Source organism: Bicyclus anynana, chromosome 5, assembly GCF_947172395.1.
Source record: "Bicyclus anynana chromosome 5, ilBicAnyn1.1, whole genome shotgun sequence".
In the NCBI taxonomy this organism is placed as follows: domain Eukaryota; kingdom Metazoa; phylum Arthropoda; class Insecta; order Lepidoptera; family Nymphalidae; genus Bicyclus; species Bicyclus anynana.
The window spans coordinates 14,759,547-14,779,350 of NC_069087.1; the positions used below are offsets into that span (position 1 = coordinate 14,759,547).

Here is a 19,804-nt window from a genome sequence, read left to right on the forward strand (position 1 = left end):
TGCTACTTAACTTAAATCCTTATCAAAATAAATTATTTAATAATCACAAGGATGTTATGGAGATAAGATTTGCCCTTTATAGTATGTTAATTAGTTAAATAATTTCGGAGATAATACAAAATTTCTAAAAGGCGCAATGCCGCTTATGTTTAAGCGCCAACCGCCAAATTAAGTTGAACCTTCCTCTATAGGTTTCTACGTATTTTATAGGGATCAGCATTTTTGGTTACTAAACTCTATGTAGGCGTTTTATCCATTTACTAATAGATGGCGTTGAGCAAAAACACCATATTTTTGTACGGCGCTAGGGAGATTTATGCCGACTACATGATGATCGAAATAACGAAATTGATTGTTCATACATTGGTGACTGGTGTTGGTGGTGAAAATTTACTTAGATTTTGGCAAGTCGATGTTAATTGTTAATGATTATGTTCTACTTCTAGGCACGTACCACGTAGGTAGTTAAAGTTAGCTAGGTACTGTTTGTCTGACTCTGTCTATTTACGTATTTGCTTTTTAGATTTAGAAATAGAGATTAGAGACATACTTTAAGTTTTAATTTATAGTTTAGATACGTCGTACTTTCTTTGTTTAGGTTCAGGACCAGGTTCAGGTAATCAGGTTTAAACTTTAAATTCAAATAAATAATTTGTAATTTTATTTTATTCGTTTCGTTTCGACTTTCGACTTTCGTCATACGTATTTCGTGTAATTAGTTATTATTTCGTTTTATGGTATTATTTCGATTGTTGTGTATATAAATTAATTAAAACTTAGTAAGTGTAATTATAGTGTTTTGTGTTAACTTAATTTTGTAAAAGATATACATACGTAGTCTATACTTCTATACTAATATTATAAAGAGGTAAAGTTTGTAAGTTTGTAAGTTTGTCACATTTTTTAAATGGGGTAATCTTCGGAACTACTGGTCCGATTTCACCAGTAGAATGCTACATTATCGGGGAGTGCTATAGGTTATATTTTATATTGGTATCATATATATTAGCCGAGTTATCACAGTTTTTGTCATACAGGTCGGACTGAAAATCCTCTTATACAGACTTATTCGCATGCGCTGCCTTAACTATTGTGTATATGCCTTAATTGAAATTAATGGAGAAATGAATTAATAATTTATGGAGACTTTATGTATCTTTAAAAGTTCTACAAAAAAGTCCGCGACACCATATATCTATCTTCTATATATTAGCTGATATAGAAGAAAAAAGGCCTTTTGTGTTTTAATTTTATAAAATTTAATTTTATATACTTAGGTTTACGTCATTATTTATACAACTAAACTTTAATCCTTATTAAAATAAATTATTTAATAATCACAAGGGTATTATGGAGATAAGATTTGCCCTTTACAGTATGTTAATTACTTAAATAGTTTCGGAGATAATACAAAATTTCTAAAAGACGCAGAAATTCCACTATATGACGCCCGGCGCTTTCATTTACGTAGTTCCCGTTCCCGTGTGAATATGGGGATCAAACATAGCCTTGGACACTCGCAAATAACGTAGCTTTCTATTGGTAAAACAATTTTCCAAATCGGTCCAGTAGATCCAGAGATTACCTCCTACAACCACACGAACTTTACCTCTTTATATTATTAGCATAGAAGTCTCTATTTCTCTTGGTCATACCACCACTCTCGAAGGACTGGACCGATTTTGCTAAGGGTAGGAGTAAGATAGAGAAGTTACAGGGTAGGTTAGGGTACGGGTAGGGAAGCGTAGGGGTAGTGTAGGGGTAGGGTAGGTTTAGGGCCGGGTTTAGGGTAGTGGTAGGGTCGGGGTAGAGGTAGGGTAGTGGTAGGGTAGAGGTACGGGTAGGATAGGGAAGTGGCAGGGTAGGAGTAGGATAGGCGTGAGATAGGGGTACGGGTGGGATAGGGGTAGGAAAGGGATAGGGTACGGGGAGGGTACGGATAGGATTGGGGTAGGGTATAGGTAAGGTAAGGGTAGGGTAGGGGCAGTGGTAGGGTTGGGGTAGTGATAGGGTAGGGGTATGGTAGGGGTAGGGTAGGTTAGGTTAGGTTAGGGGGTAGTAGTAAAATTGACATCGAAGTTTACGCAGACGAAGTCGCGGGCGTCCGCTAGTGTAAAGTAAAGTTCAATCAACGAGCTTTCCAAAAGCGCCTTGGCTCATAACAAGTAAATATCAAGTAACTAAACTATGTAGTTTTTATAAAGTTATTATCATATTCGGCTCACTGTTGAGCAGGAGTCTCCTCATAGAATGAGAGCGGTTAGGCTAATAGTCCACGACGCTAACCGAATGCGGATTGGCACACGTATTTGATCAAGAAAATTCTTAGGAATTAACGTGATATTTGATTTCTTAAAATGCGCAAAACATAAAAGTCGGAGGTGCATGCCTCGGTCTGGATTCGAATCTACGTCGTCCGAATCAAAGGCAAAGGCCAATCTAATGTAAGGTTTACTTATTGGGTAATTAGTTTATGAAATCCATAATCATGAATAAGTGTGTAGAGTATGAAAATTTTTCTGTTCATCTCAATTCAAATATATAGTCCAAACAGCTGCATAGTTTTCAGTAGCTTCTCTATTTACTACCAGACATAATTTTGTAAACTCAGGTACATAAATATACGTGAAAATATAAACGGTATACACAGCTCAAGAATTCTACGAGGTTTCGTCTCACGCAGCTGAGCCGGCTTCACAAATCGCTATGCAGTCAGAATTCTCGCCGACTCAGTAGTTACGCTCACTCTCGCAGTGTTGGACGCACCGCGTGCTCCCTGTCACAGGCTAACGTACTGGCTTTATATTTACATGTGCACTTATTGTTGGTTCTTTTAGTTTTGTTACGCTGTGTCGTTTCCAAGTGAACTTTTGTTACTTCTCTGACGGACTGATTCGCTATATCCTGTTTGACGCCGGTTTTGTTTTGATATGTGAGTATTTGTGGATGTGTATTTATTTTCATATTACTTTACTGCGTTACCATGACTTTTAGAAAAATTAAACACTTCATTTTTATTTATTAGCATTATTGCTGTTTTCTGATCCTTGTGGTTTTAATATATACTTACAATGCGATTTAAGTTTCACAATGATTTCCTTGTAATTTTATAAAATACAAGTTTCACTCACTTATACAAGATTACGTGGCTATAAAATATCCTATAACACTCAAAAATAAAGTAGCTTTCTATTGGTAAACTAATTTTCAAAATCCCTTCAACCTCACAAATTTTACCTCTTTATAATATTAGTATAGATTGATTTACAGTGCTTATATGATTTTTGATTTAATGAAAATTGCCCATTGAAATTACCTTCACTTTTCCCCAAATCAATCATTAATTTTATTTATATTACACATTATAATATTATACTTAGAATGAGTTTCACAATTATTTCCTTATTAATTTTATAGAATACTTGTTACTGTATTTTTAGTAATAAGGTTTATGTTTAAGGTTTTATTGTACACGAGATCATTAGGTTTAATGCATCTGTGAAACTAGGTTCTGAGTATATCCGCGTATCTGCAGACCGGTTGGAAAGTGACGTTTTGTTAACAGATCCGGATTCTGTATACACTATTGAGTTAATTGACAAACAGTAGTGCTTGAAGTTTTTGATAACTTTCTTTCATACATTTTGTACGAGGTTATGCGTTTTACTTATTTTCAACTAATTGCGCTCAATAATGCTATTTTATTCTTAATTGTTTTATATAAAACAGTATTTGTCAATATTTTCTCTATTAAACTTAAATTTACATTTTTTGTGTCATAAATCAATGAAATATTAAAACGATCATCTAAACTCGAGAGTGATTTAGGACATCAACGTTTTCAATATTACCTATTTTTATCGCATTGTCGTCTGATTTAATAACGAAAAAATACATTTTGTAGAAAAACAATTGGACCTTGTTGGCCGTCCTGTCCCGATATTAAACAATCTATAGGATATCTGGTTTTTAGTTAATCGACATTGATTTGGTTATATTCGGTTAGCACGATAGTATTCTACGTTTTGACCCCAATACAATGCAACTTTACAAAAACTTAAACGAGTTTTAACACACCTGCCTTTTCTGCATTTTGGATACATTTTTGTAGCTGCATCCAATTATTTCATTAAAAGCAGCTGAAATAATGTATGATGGTTATAAGCAATAGGCTTCTAAATTGATACTTACATGTTTGAACTTTAAAGTACTCCATGCAGTTAGCAATTAACTAATTGAGAGATAATTGCAGCTGACCAAAGATGCAGATGCTTGAGACACAATTAAAATTTTAAGTCCTTTGTTCGCTCTTCAGTCTCGAAGTCTTTTCCACTACTACAATAAGTGCTACAAGAATGCCTTAGTTATGGAAATACATAAAAAAACTAGCAAATAACAATAATCACTTTTCAGTATAATCAACGAAATAATAAAAACTTATTGTTTTAAGATTTACTCATACTCGTGCGTACTGAATTTCACTATGACCCTGATAAAAGTACAGGTTAAAGTTTTAGCATAAAATGGAATTTTATTTCACAAAGCAAATCTTAATTAAAGTTTGCCAAGTTAAAAAATTGCAAGAGAATTCGTTTGTAAGACTTTTTATGATTTCTCCAATAGGTAAAATATTTTGATGTTTTTAAACTGTGCACGATATATTTTTAACCGACTTCATCTTATAAATGAAGATTCTCTAAAATCCCAATTTGCCGCTCCGAGAGAGTTCGTGTTTAATACCTATATTAGTTTCTGAAGGAATATTCAAATATTTATACGTTTGTCTTATTACGTCTCGTTATAAACCAGTAATAATAAATGCAACAATAATAACAATATTGAACAGTATAATTAAAAAGATTCGTGTTTGATATATTAATTTTTGAAGAAAAATCAAAAATTTTATACGTTTGTCTTAAGGCGTATCATCGGTTAGTTATACTTCGACAATAAATGCATCAATATTGAACAGTCTAATTATATCTTATGCGGTGTAATATTCTTTAGACGCATTTGTTGCTCAAATTAAGTGCTTTATTATTTCCTAACAGTTGTCGAGATTGTGTATGAATTTGGATCAATGTATACCTCATCCTAACAGATACAGTTTATATAAGCTTTAAGATCTGCCAGATCCCGGGCGTGTAATTTATTTTCATAGTAATGTATTGTCGGTAAATAAACACCTGATGGTTAACGTATTAACTACCGGTCAGTGAACCCGGCATGTTGTTTTAGATCATCGACCTTTTCAATTATAAATCTCTAGTTTAGGATGCTGGTGTACATGCAAATTACTCGTACCTACTTACTCTTTTAATATAAATACTTTTTTTAGTTTCAACGCTTTCATACTTTTTAAATTTAAAAGTATATATAAGCTTTGTTTATTAAAATTTTATAAAATTAACCTTATATTTGGTAGTATTTGTATTACATTTTGATAATGTAATAGTTTTGAAATTGTAGAAAACTAAACTAATTTATGAAACTTTATTATTTAGTAACGAAATTAAATACTGTGCGTGTACATTTTGTTATACTTCATGGACATTGTCATTCAATTGAAACCCATGGGATGTGCAGCCATGTTGTTACTATTTTGACGTGGTGTTTTCATAATAAAAAAACTAGCTGACACGGTGAACTTTGTACCACTAATACAAACGTTTCCATACAAAAATGAGAAATGAAATGAGGTTTTCTGGCAGATACTGCTATAAGCAATAAGCCCGCCTTTCCACATACTTGTTTACTATGTTTTCTTCTATTTTCTTTGTTATTGTTTTTCTTTTGTGCAATAAACAAAAAATAAAAAATGTGTCCTTTGTAATAATTATTTAAAGGTTTACTTAGTTAGTCTGGTATCACATAAGAACCTAGGCTAAAAATCAGTTCACAACTCGTATTAACACTGCAAACATTCTGATGTTTCTCTGATGGTGACTCTTTCAGTTTTAAACAGTCAAACAGTTCGTAACGATTTTTTGCCTTATAAAATCGACGTTTCATCTTCAATATAGGTAAAAGTCCATCATTTTTGAAACTACTAGGAAGCAATAATAATTCATTGCAAATTATTCTCTCGAGCAAATTGATCGATGATGTCACCTTATCACATTTATAAATCACTGCTATTTCAAACGCAATGGCTTCAATAAAAAATAAAAGGCCATCATTTACTTTTGTTACACAATGCCATCGTTCTTCGTCTGCAGCTGTCACTTTCGAGGACGTAGAAAGGTGAAATTCGATATTACGTACAAGATCTTCATCGGCTTAGCATTTTAAAGTTCGACCTTGTATTTTAATCGTATGTATCATGTTAAGTGCGAGTCTCTTGTGGGGAGGAATTAAAATGATTTCTCGTGAGATTTAATGGTTTTGTTTTTTTTTTTTATTTTATCCGTAAAGGCTAACTGTAGGTACTTTATTCATATCGAAATAATACCTTATTTTAATACGATTTAAATTCCTTTGTCTTTGAGTAGGTACATGCACCTAAAACTTGTGGTTATTGTCGAAGTATTATTCCCAATTAGTTTCAAATCCATGCAGGACCTTTCGTCATCAGCTTGTTCATCAACGCGATGTGAACTTCATTCTGTTTGTTTCACGCAGCATTACATAGATACTTTAAATTCTAAAATACACCATACATACTTATTACAATAGAAGAGTACCTTGCAAATAATGGAAATCATATGAATAAATAGAGAACAAAATGCAATCCAGCTAGTTGTCATTGAGATGATTTAGAACGCTCGTTAATATTCAGGTCAAATGACTAGTGATGCGTGCAATCCCATTTGGATTTGTTCGGTAATTAACATCGGTTAGGTAATAACTAATATTAAATCAGCCAATTAAGCACATAATCCACAATTTGAACAGCTTTAGAATTCCTTTCAACTACCTATCAGGTACAATTAAAACAAAATCAGCATTTAATATTACCGCCCGATTAAAGTTACCTCTTTATGTTATGTATCTTACTTGAGTTACTCCTCTACTTGTTATTTACGTTACAATAATAAATTCATTATGTACTAGAAAATAGAATTAGTAACTAGAAATGATTTAACGTTCAGGCACAATACCATGCGACCCGATTAGAAATATGGGTCAATAAACGCCATTGCCTTTGAAGTATTTTAGATTATATTATATTATGAGTCATCAATTTCCACTTAATTTCCTGAACAACTTATTTGATCAAGGGGCTAGACGGTGCAATCAGCAAATGTCATTTAAAATCCAGAGCCATGTCCTTGACATTCAATTTATTTTGAAATACGTTTCAATTTATTTGAAATCGGCTGAACAAGAATTATTAGACAACCAAACAGTTTTTCTCTGTCTTTATAGGCTACATAATTATTTTATGGTTTATGATTTGTAATGAAGTGTCTATTAAATATTAGGAACGGTCAACTTCTATTAAATGTTTTTTATTCAAGCTTATAGGCGTGTTCTTCATCGCTTCCAGTCAATTTCCTGCAGGGATTGTTTTGTCGGTCGCTGACCTATTTTACTTTCATGCGACGCAATCGCGGACGTCGCCGGGAAGTCTGAGATGTGTTACTGCCTACTTGTACTTAGTAACACACTCTGTGCTAATAATAATTTTGGGTTTATCAACATTATGCAACGCTATCAGCTAATAGTTCTCATTCAGGAACATTAAAATGCTTTTGAGAGATTCGTTAATGGATCGCAGTAGAAAATGCATTTGATACGAGTGTAAAGTAATAATTAACGTAATACTAAGATTTTACCAAGATTAAGAATTTTGTTCTTACATATTTAATAAATATGAATGTCACAAACCATACAACCAATAGTTTCCATTTAGTGTAATAGTAATAAATGGTTCAAGGCAAACTAGATGAACGATGGGTTATAATTTAACATTGATAAGTAGCCCTGCAGATTCTTGATTAACTGGATCTTTGCCAATATGATACATTTAGACAGATGGTTTTACCATTTCACATATCTATGATAGTAAAGATCCACCCAACTCTGATAGGTATCTCTCATATTAAACTGCAGACATTTATTTTACTGAAAATAAGCTGAAAAGCTTGAAACTGATTGAGCACATCATGTTGACTCGAGAACCAATATGAACTTGTGCAATCGAAAATTTCAGTTTATGAAAGTTTCAGCATATTGGAATGCTACGAGAACTATTTTTCGCTTCGCTTCTCAAACTTCTGCACTAATAAGCGATAAGATATGCCTAGATCATATTTATTTGTTGGTACGTCTACTTGTGGTATAGACAATTTTTCCCAGATAGACTGAGGTATATCTATCTTGAAGTGGTTAAAAATACAATAAAATATTGAGTACACTGGAAGCTACACTTGTGTAGTGTTTTCAATCCGCAACTTTACTGTAACTCAAATTGCAAGTAAACTTTGTTACTTTACTCTAACTTAAACTGCAAGAGAAGTGGCGAATATTGCTACAGTTGGCAGTTTTGCTATTTCATTTGAATGTACGAGTCCATAATTTTATTAAAGTGTATGCCTCAATGTAAGTTACGAGTATTATTTACATTGAGGCGGATTTTGATCGCTGTTTATTTGTGTTGAGGTATTTCGAGCTTGCATTTTGTTTTACACGGACGGACATGTTTATCGTCTAGCAACAGATAGGGGCAACTCGTAAACCGATAACGACTACTCCAAACCTACGGTGGTTTGTTTAGTTTCAGTTTGAAATTATTTTTGTACTCTTATTCCGTCTCTCTTTGTAACATTGCAAATGTTTTTTACATTGAGTAAACTAGATTATTTATTGTTGTTGATTGTGGAAATTTAAAAATGGATGTGTGAAGTATTTTGAATAGGCACATTTCTGGGTTTTATTTATATTGTGACCCAAATCGGGCTATGTTTGTCGGATTCATTGTCGGATAAATGTTAAGTGAAATTGAAAACTTGTCTCGATTTTTTGATCCCTTGACTGCGATCTCATCTGATAAGTGACGATGCAGTCTAATATGGCAGAGCGCTTACATGAAAGAGGTACAAGTTTCTACTGCATATACCTCGGGCGGTTTCTACGCGACATCAAACGGGCGGTAAATGACCTCGTCCGATTTTTACCACCAGGCAATCTGCGCCAATTTAGAAAATATAAAATCCTAAATTGACCGGAGCTCTAAATCATGGAAATCATAGCCAGGGTCAGTTTTTAGTTACAGGGAGGTCGTCAAAATTATCTATTTAAGTCTACTCGTAAATAGATAATTTTGACGACCTCATTGTATAGTCACGTAAATAGATAATTTTGACGTTGTATTGTCGTATGCTTGTTATGCAGACTTGTAATCTACCAATAAAGAAAGAATCAAGTAGAAATAATCCAGATCTGGCTTATCTGGCTTAAGCAACACCACAGACGCGACGGTCCTGAGCCTTTGTCACCAAACCGCACTACCTATATCGGATGGCGCAAACTTACAAGACCGAGAAATCAATTCTGCAAGTTCTTAATACGAAAGTTTATTCTAAAAATCCATGAATCAATTTAAATGTATATCAGAATATATTGCGTAGAAACGTGAAATTGTAATATTTAATAACAATGAGTGGTTTAAAGTAGCTCAGTACATCATTCCATTCATCCTCATTCCTCATTTGTTATCTAGTTATCTAAAAAAATATCTCCATAAGATTTTTTAGTTGAGCTAGTACATTTTCTTAAATAGTCACGAAGTTGTTAAAGTGATCTATATGGTATCACTGCACAGTTTAAAAAATAGGCTGAAGTTTTTCCCAGCCTTTAATGCGAACGTATGGCGCCGGCTCGTCGCGTCAATGGTGTTGCGAAAAGTTGTCCGATTTGGGTTATTGTTACGCGACCTTTGTCGCTATTCTCTCGGGATCCATGTCCGACGCGCCTTGATAGGTTACTGTAATTTGTCAGCCCACCGCTCTTTGTGAATATCGTGAATAGTCCGATTTGCGAACGTCCAACCGTAACTCTACGCTTGTTTCAACGCAATACGCTTGATTTGATAAGATTTGGGTCAATGATTTTACTTCGACATGGCATCGTTGTATCCAATCATCGTATTGAATTCTAATTCGTTAACAAGGTGTTAAGTCGAGTAACTTGGATAATTGCGATTATGTAGTTTAATGTTACGAGTTATGAAACTGATAAAGATTTTGCTTTATAAATACTTTTAACCACGGTAAGAAATCAACGCATGAATCATTACGGAAAGACTTTACAAACTACGGTTGACCGGTAAGAAATGCAGTAATTATCAAGACCAGTGGGAATTACAATCTTTTGCATTTGAATATATCGATACCTTACAAAAAGTAAGAATAGAGGATAAAAAATAAGAATAAGGTATGCAGACGGCGTCTGCAAAACAATCAAAGTGCAACGAACTCAGGAACTACCTCCATAATGAATGTCCAATGATTCACAGAGTTTTCTATTTAAAGAAACTGTTGCAATCACATAGTGATTCTATTACTGAGACAAAGCGAAAAAAATTCGAGCACGAAACGACCTGAAAGTCGTTAGACAATAGGACAAATCGTTGTATCAAGAAAGAGCGTGTTCTCGATACATTTGTAAGTAATGGCTTGTGTAATACCATCGCTATATCGATAAGATGACGATAAGATGAGAAAGGGCATCAGTAGTACGCGTAACTGAATCGATAATATTACTTTAGATCAGCTTGCTATAGTATTTATTTCTCGGTAGTATAGTATCGTATATCATGATGTCATAGTTATGGCACATATCAGTGACCTATATTGCATAATTAATTGGTAATTGCAGTCCATTGATTGTGACTGTATACAACTAGGCTACTAAATATGGAAAGTTAGTCATAATACCGTTTGTAGATTTATTATATATGTATATTAAGAAGAGGTGCTGTTATTTTGTTCAGTACGGTATTTATGGAAATAAAATATTCATCATTTTGATTATTTCTTTTCATTTGCACTAGAAAAAAACATAGCACTACTATTTCGTAGTAATTTGATTGACTGTCTGTTGGGAGTTTTATGTTTGATTCTGTGATTATTTATGTATTTATTAACCACTATTTACTGTTTCGTATCCTTAACAAACTGGATTTTATTTGGGTGCTAACTTTATAGACTAGATCTGGTTTTGTAGAATTTAAATACTCGTAATATTGCAAATTGAAATCACTCTTAATTAACACGGTTTCGTATTTTCGCGAATGCAGTAAATGCAATTGTCGAATGGATTTCGATATTAAACCGAAATTCATCGAACGTTTAAATTAATTCACTGCGGCAGTTTTAATTCAAACTCGATACCCGGAGTGTTTAATTTTAATATCTCACAATACACATAGATCACTGTTAACTATGAACTTTTTTGTAGAATATTGTGTATGTGTATTTTGTGAGTAAACTTCTCTTTTATCTTTTAAAACTAGCTGACGCCGCGCGGTTTCACCCGCGTGGTTCTCGTTCCCGTAGGAGTAAGGGGATAATATATAGCCTATAGCCTTTCTCGATAAATGGGCTATCTAACACTGAAAGAATTTTTCAAATCGGACCAGTAGTTCCTGAGATTAGCGCGTTCAATCAAACAAACAAACTCTTCAGCTTTATAATATTAGTATAGATGATTCTTTTTTTAGTTTGAAATATATATGCAAGAATATTAAATTTTACTTTCCTCTGATTTGGTGCTTTTTCGCGCAACATATTATTTTATTTTTATGTATTGCTTATAATCAACCTACGCAAAATAACTTATCTATTCAATATTTAAGAGTACTACTTAAGATTTAAGTATTGTTCTACTTAATCATCATCACGCAGCTATTCTGTTCATGGTCTATCTTAGAGAACTGTACAAAGACACACGTGTTCTGAACAAAAACATGTGCACGCGCAGCTGACGCGCCACGCGCCCATTTTGAGGTTTTAACCGTTAACTCGTTGTTCGCTGCTTCCTTCTCGCCAAGTTTATTCCGTACACGTAATAATTTCTTATACACTCTTGACTCGTTGATTATTATTATGCAAAACTTTTCTTTTACGGTATTTCATTTTTTTTTGTGTCTTTTCTTATGCTAGGTTCAGGACTTCCGAAGTCTGTGTTTCCCTATTCTTACTACAACTTGAACATCTTAAAGTCCATAGCATATATCGTCTATTGATCTTATTATACAATACGTTTCTTTATACGATAATTCATTTTTGCGTATTTATCTTACATAAATTGCTATGTTCAGAAACCCCCTCCCGAATTCTGCGTTTCCTGATTTTTACCTACAATATGTTACAGACAGTGGTGAATATCTATCATCTTCTAGCGTTCTACCTTTGGTACTACTGGTGGCAACTAGTTGGGCGCAATACGTATAAAAATATAAATAAAATAGTTGCAGAAATTCTCAAGATTGTCACAAGTGTTTTAATCTGACTAATTAACACTTTGACATTTATGTTTCTACCAATTTCCGTTACAACACTAGTATGAGATTCATCGTCCAATTAAGCTTAATGTATTGAATGTGTGTCGTACGTTATGATTTTTCTAGACTTTATAGTTTCAATTAAAAAATAACGATCTCGTATTACGGTTTATGTGCTATAATTACATAACGAATGTTAAAAGTACAACTGTAGGTACTGTAAATTCTGATTCATAATCATACTAGTATATCATAGCATAGGTACACATTACACATACATACATAGCTATAACCCCAAATTCTGATAAAGTTATCAAAAGTTAGCGATAAAGCTAAAAAACGTATTTTAAGCGGTTCATTATTAACATATTCCTGTTATTATATTTTTACCGTGTTGTGTTTTTTAAATGTATAAATTGGCTTATCGCTTTAATATACAGTAATATCATATAATTTATAACTATAAAAGTTTCTAAAATCGCTAATAACTCAATCCCAATATTTTAGACATACAATTCATAGAATAGGTATTACTGCTATTTCGCTTATTTTTATTACGCATTTAGGAGCCTCACACAATCAGAAAAAAAAATGTAAAAAAAATGAAGAAAAAAAAATCACTTACCATCAGGTGAGATTGTAGTCAAGGGCTAACTTGTACAGAATAATAAAAAAAAAAAAAAAAATTTAACGAAGATTGTACAGCATTCAAGAAATATTGCGCTTCTCTAGCCCGACAAGCGCAGAAATTTTAAGCCCTATGTCAAAGCATGAAAGAAGTATCAAGTCGTAGAAGCGTTTGCGGAAAATTTTGTTGTGGTTATTGTTGATAATGGAGTAGCTGAAAATAACTTGGTCGTGTAGCACAATGAATTAAATGGCTATTATGTTCGGGTTGTGACCTTCAACTCGCGCGGTTGCCGATCATTATCCTGTTAGTGCCGTGTCGATGGTTAGCTACATCGTACGACACCGCAATCGTGACGTACCTTCCCTGATATTCGTACCAGGTTTACGAGAAAATGTTTGTATTCATCTAAAAATAACTAAAAAGTATTAAGCGTTTCATGTTTTGGTGACACTACCTAATATTATGGAATGACAAATGACGGATAATTTTCCGGAGATACGAGCAATATAGCACAAAAGTTAAACGTTAGCAATTTATTCTGTTTTAGCTTCTATTTAGGATAATTAGGATAAATATTTCTGTTTAGGATAAATATCTACTGCACTTTTCCTTGTAGTTTCGCCCGCATAAATCAGATTCCCGTGGGAATGTCGAGATAAAATATAACCTATTGAGTATAGTATATTACACACTGTAATCTATCTCTGTACCAATCTTTATCCAGATCCATTGGTTTAATAAATATAATCAGACTTTTATTTACTAGTGGTCGCCCAGTGGTCAAAATAAAAATTCATCTATAGTTAGTTAGTTATTGTCAACATCTCTCACACACTCACTCAATCACTTTATCGTCACTTATGTTTGTATGTGTATTGTGTATGTTGTTTATTGTGTAACAAACAGTAATGTGTGCAAGGTTTATTTTAATTACCTTAACATATTTTAATGCTTTATGTATTTCTTCACCATATAAATTTTAACTGTGTTAAATTAGGGCGTAAACTACTCTTATGATCTCTTGGCTTTCTGTTAGTAAAATAATTTCACGTGTTATTAGTAAAATAATTTAATCAAATCGGTGCAGTATCCAGAGATTACCATCTTCAACCTCACAAATTTTACCTCCTTATATTGGGTAATATTATAGATATACTAACAGAGAACATTTTCAACATCTCAGAAATGTTTCACCGGCTTTTACTAGTTTCCTACAAACATTCAGTTTCAACGTGAACCACCTAAGAGTGATTTAACTAATTGGTCGCATTCTCTGGTTGCGTTTTACACGGTCTAGCAATGACGCTTGTTTAGAGTTTACAGCTCGTTTGAAGCAATCAGCACATCAAATTGGAAGTGGAACATTAGTGGATGGGCAGACTAGTGCGATACGGAAACGTTCGTCGAGTATACTGTCATCATCATGATGATTATATGCTTTGATTATGATTATAGGCTTAGGTGATGTTAAATCAACTTTTGTTTTGCGAGACGTTAGGAGCTTATTTTATTTGTCACCTCACTACGTAGACCTGCGATATGGAAACGTTCGACGATTATACTGTCATCATCATCATCATGATGATTATTGGCTGGTGATGTTATTTCAACTTTTGTTTTGTAATACGTTAGGAGCTTATTTTATTTGTCACCTTACTAGGCAGTCTAGTGTGATATGGAAACGTTCGTTGAAAATACATCATCATCATAATCATCATCATCATGATTATAAGCTGGTGATGTTACTTCAACTTTTGTTTTGTAATACGTTAGGGGCATATTTTATTCGTCACCTTACTAGGCAGTCTAGTGCGATACGGAAACGTTCGTCTTATACAGTCATCATAATTATGATGATTATAGGCTGATGATCAACTTTTGTTTTGTAATAGCTTAAGGGCTTATTATGTGTCACCTTTTCAGGCAGACTAGTGCAACGCAGAAATTTTCTTTAATTTTATCGTCATCAGTCGTCCATCATCATTATAGGCTGGTGATGTTTTTAGGGTTCCATAGTTATTATTTGTCACCTGCCTAAGCAAACTAGTGCGATACGTAAATATTACTCAAGTTTTACTGCCATCATCATGATTATAGCATGGTGATGTTACATCAACTTTGTAATAACAAAAACCCTATCGAAAAATTCGCATCACCAATTATTTTAGTAATAGGATACCGCGTAGAAACAAAAAACAACCTTATTTATTACAAGATCAATAGGTAAATCTACACCCTCCTTTAACAGTCAGTTTTAAGAAAACCGTGTCAGGGTTATGTGCTGATTAGATAAACATATCAATAACATATACGAGTATGTAATAAAAAAAGTTTCTATTATGTCACTTATAAATATTGTCTCGGTCATCTTAAAGTAGATTGTAAAAACCAGTCTTGACTTTAATATAAACTTTAATTAAAAGATCACAACAAAGGCTACAGAAATGGGTTAATTGCTGAATTAGCGTTAACACATGAGGAATACGTTATCATAAATGCATACAAATTGAATTATATCATACGAAATTATAGTCGCATTCCAAATATTTTTATTACGTATTATACAAATATATTCGTCGTGTCCGTTTGTGATTTCAAAATTAATTTAAAAAATTTTAGTAAAAAAATATTTTTGGATGTTCGTTTGCTTCTCAGCACACTGTAAAAGTACGCAAAATAAACAAGCCGTAGTTGATGTATCCACATCAGTAAACTGCCTTATTTATTTACTGCAAATGCAGCTGAGCTATGTATATGCATACGTTTGTTTTCCTATATAAGCACCCCACTGAAGTTTACAATCCACTGACAAAACTGAAATTCTCCCTTTTCAATGTTTCAACATTTTTCATAATAGACTTCTATTTTTGTGACATTCAATTCATGTGGTTATGAAAATTCAATACATTTACTTTTCTTTGTTAAATTGTTATTGATAACTTTTTTAAACCAAAGCAAAAGTAACTTATCGACAGTAGTATACTATCAAGGGACGGTATAATTTTACTTTATATTATTTAAAGTTACAAAATCTTATTACGAGCATACTTTATTAAGTGTTACTCAATATAAAACTGCTTTCATTTGAGTTTTATGGTGTCATAGCTTACCAGTTTTTGTGAGTAATCTAAATGAGCCATAACGAAAGTAAATGGTCTAAACCACGTGGTAGTGTGTCAGCTAAGTTTGAATAAGAACAAGACGATTTATTGACTTAGTATCTACTTAGTACTTATAATATCAACTTAGTACTTACACAAACCATTTCGAGATATTATTCAGTAGTTATTTTACTAAGCCAAGGTTTGTTCGATGATTTACGTTTGTTTTATATTTAAATGTGATAAATAAAGCATTTTGCTATTAAAACTTTAATAGAAAAATGTTTGAGCTTAACGGGAATGTACCTACGTCGGTAATTTTTTAACTTTGAATTATTTCAACAAGATTGTAAAAGGTTAGTTCCTAAAAGTGTATGTGTCACGATTCTTGTCGTTAGATATACTCTTTTATTAACCGACTTCCAAAAAGGAGGAGGTTCTACGTTCGGCTGTATGTACGTTTTTTTTATGTATGTCCAGCGATAATTCCGTCATTTATGGACCGATTTTAAAAATTCTTTTTTTGTTTTTTAGTAATAATGTTAGAAGAGTGATCATTATTTGTATAGTAGGTATACTCCACTACGTTCTATACAAACATCGGTAACGGTATTTGTATTAAACTTGGTCACGTTTTCACATTTATAATTTTGTCGGAATTAATCGGACGGTAAATTAAACTAATCTGTATGTTTTTCATCATATATGTATAAATAGAAAAGCGGCTCAACTCGCAATTTTCCTGATAATACCTGACTACTTTCACGTACCTATCTAAATGATAAATCACGTGAATTGAGAAATAATTAATATTACAAAATTCTAATATTAAGATGGCATGCGGCAACGCAGCCTCAAAACAAAACAAGGATAAATTGTATCACGATATTTTAGGCGTAATGTTAAAATGATGTGAGTCATTCGTTAAACTATGCGAGCGTGACTGGAGTTGCTTCCACGAGCGTGTGATCTATATTATTATTATAAAGCTGAAGAGTTTGTTTGTTTGATTGAACGCGCTAATCTCAGGAACTACTGGTCCTATTTGAAAAAATATTTCAGTGTTGGAAAGCTAAACAAAATATGTATATTTTTTTACAAGTTAGCCCTTGATGCCTATAATCTCACCTGATGGTAAGTGATGATGCACTCTAAGACGGAAACGGGCTAACTTGTTAGGATTGGGATGAAAATCCACACCCCTTTTGGTTTCTACACGACATCGTCCCGGAACGCTGAATCGCTTGGCGGTACGTCTTTGCCGGTGCAATTATAGTGGTAAAAAAAAAAATAATGCGCCTTGTGTTGAATAGATGCAAGCGACATTTTGTGGAAGTAATGGTGATAAATAAGCCGTAATAGCCCAGTGGATATGACCTCTGCCTCCGATTCCTGAGGGTGTGAGTTCGAATCCGATCCGAGGTATGTCCAACTTTTCAGTTGTGTCTATTTTAAAAAGGTAAATATCACGTGTCTCAAACGGTGAAGGAAAACATCGTGAGGAAACCTACCTACCATACCAGAGAATTTTCTTAATTCTCTGCGTGTATCAAGTGTGCCAATCCGCATTGGGCCAGCGTAGTGGACTATTGGCCCCTCTCATTCTGAGAGGAGACTCGAGCTCAGCATTGAGCCGAATATGGGTTAATGAATACCTAAAATTTACCGTCTAAAAAAATCAGACAATATCGAGCACCATCGTCACACATGTCCGACAATAATAGATAGACGGTTGCATAGTAGGGTGTTTATTTTAGTTTTTTTAAAAATTCGTATAAAAATACGAGTTATTTAAAAGTGAGTGAGTATGAGCCGATAAACTTTATAATACGAGTAATAACCTAATAAATAATTATTTAAGTGATCCAAGTTGTAGTGGCATTGATCTTGCGGTTCATATTACGTCGTAAGGTTGATAAAAAAGACAATTCAGTTCCATATTCTAATAGCAATAATAATATCGTAGATGGAACGGTCTGTTTGCTGCTGCAATTGGATACAGGCTCGCAGTGTGGAACCATGGCCGTTGCTCCACGGGTATCGGATGTGATTGCATACGAGCAGTAAACCTACACTCGATGTCATAATATGAGTATGGAACAGTGCACTTCATAGATGCAAAAAGATGCCGACGAATTGATAACCTCCTCCTGTTTGAAGTCGGTTAAAAATGCACATGCCCGGAGGACTCGGTACGCACGAATTGGAGAGGGGTTTTTCCACGTCGTACAATTTGTATGTATACCTTACTTTTTACCCGACTGCGTCAGAAGGAGGGTAATGTTTTTCGAGCGCATGTATGTGTGTATGTATGTCCATTTCTACATACATACACACATAGGCACGCCCTACAGCCCAAACGGCTCGACGGATTGTGGTAGTGTCGTCGTCAACCCATATTCGGCTCACTGCTGAGCTCGAGTCTCCTCTCAGAATGAGAGGGGTTAGGCAAATAGTTCACAAAATTCTCTGCAGACAAGTGATACTTAATTTCTTAAAATGCACACAACTGAAAAGTTAAGGGGGCTTGCCTCGAACCGTATTCGAACCTACGCCCTCCGGAACCGGAGGCAGAGTCCGCATCCACTGGGCTATCACGGCTCAGCTTTATGTACCTACGCGACTGGATATGAAGTATCTATCTGGAAAGTTTTTTTAGTACAATAGATAAAACTATACTGTCTTCAAATCAAGGTCCTAATTTCTAGTTCTGGGTGGAACTATTTCTGTTAATTTTGTTCTGAGTAATTCTTAATAAAAATTCTCAGCCTAGAGTTGGGAAATTTGTGGTACTACACCCCTAATAACTTACTGTATAATATCCACGAAGGGTTGTAAGTAGGCACTGGATGACATTTGTTACATAGAATCTCAATTTCGTATATGTCAACTAACAATACGTCAAAGTTAGTGTTAAGTAGTAAGTTAGCCTGCAGGCGCTAATTTGAAGATAGTCAAACAATTTCTCGGCTAAAGATGTACGACATTTGCTTAAGCTGTTGACTTGCCAAGTCAAGTTGAGCAAAACAGTAGAGAAACAAAGTAATCCAGTTACCTAACAAACCCTTTGTCAGTGTCGAGTGCTGTCTCGACGGCGATGTCTTACAGCATGCACAAAAATGCAGACTCATTTTGTATAGCAAGAAATTGCAGTTTCATGACAACAGAATATCTCGTTGCTATTTTTAGTGGAGAGTTTTCCCCTTACCATCAGATGTGCCATCGGTGTGCTCTATCAATTATTATACCTAACTATAAAAAAGGCAAAGTCTTAAAAATAACTGGCAAAATGCAAGTTGGCCTCGCGCACGAAGGGTTCAGTACCATTATCTATAAAATGGGCAAAAAATCACGTTTGTTGTATGGTGTGTGGTGATAAATGTTTAAGGAGACATCAACTGTGTCCTTAAATATTTATTTTATTCTATTTTTTTAGTATTTGTTGTTATAGCGGTAACACAAATAATTTCTGTTGAATTAACAGAAATAAATCTGAAAATTTTAACTGTCTACGAGTAGCTATCACGATTCCAGTAAATACAGCTTGGTGACAGACGAACATACGAACGGACGGAGAGCTGAGGTGGCTGAGTCTTAATAATAGGGTCCCATTTTGCCCTTGGT

At 33.9% G+C, this 19,804-nt stretch overlaps 1 protein-coding gene across 5 annotated transcripts in view; it reads left to right on the forward strand.

Annotated features, from left to right (window-relative positions):
• Positions 1 to 19,804, forward strand: part of LOC112044118 (uncharacterized) — a 98,763-nt gene that overhangs the window by 20,205 nt on the left and 58,754 nt on the right. For 3 of the 5 annotated variants that reach the window (XM_052881534.1, XM_052881536.1, XM_052881539.1), the window contains exon 1: positions 2,721 to 2,932. The exons of 1 other annotated variant lie outside the window; for it this stretch is intronic. The gene's annotated coding sequence lies outside the window, so the exon portion shown is untranslated. Of the gene's footprint in view, positions 1 to 2,719; positions 2,933 to 19,804 lie in introns of those variants that run through there. One more of the 5 variants, XM_052881538.1, reaches the window with a different exon arrangement.